At 63.4% G+C, this 268-nt stretch overlaps 1 protein-coding gene across 1 annotated transcript in view; it reads right to left on the bottom strand.

Annotated features, from left to right (window-relative positions):
- The window catches only part of rassf2a (Ras association domain family member 2a), an 11,515-nt gene that overhangs the window by 2,938 nt on the left and 8,309 nt on the right, over window positions 1-268 (bottom strand). The gene's annotated exons all lie outside the window — the stretch shown is intronic.

Genomic DNA, 268 nt, shown 5'->3' with positions numbered 1-268 from the left:
GGTACAGCAGTGGGACAGTGCGGTATTCCCTCAGTACTGCCCCGGGGGCTGGGGCGGGTACAGCAGTGGGACAGTGCGATATTCCCTCAGTACTGCCCCGGGGCCTGGGGGGTGGTACAGCAGTGGGACAGTGCGGTATTCCCTCAGTACTGCCCTGGGGCTGGGTCAGTCTGGGGTTAGATGTGGTGCAGCAGTGGGACAGTGCAGTTATCCCTCAGTACTGCCCCGGGGCCTGGGGGGTGGTACAGCAGTGGGACAGTGCGGTATT

The sequence above is a fragment of the Rhincodon typus genome, unplaced genomic scaffold (genome assembly GCF_021869965.1).
Source record: "Rhincodon typus isolate 14 unplaced genomic scaffold, sRhiTyp1.1 hic_rhity00003939, whole genome shotgun sequence".
In the NCBI taxonomy this organism is placed as follows: Eukaryota; Metazoa; Chordata; class Chondrichthyes; order Orectolobiformes; family Rhincodontidae; genus Rhincodon; species Rhincodon typus.
The sequence above is the reverse complement of the archived record's forward strand: the minus strand, read 5'-3'. Positions and strand labels throughout refer to the sequence as shown.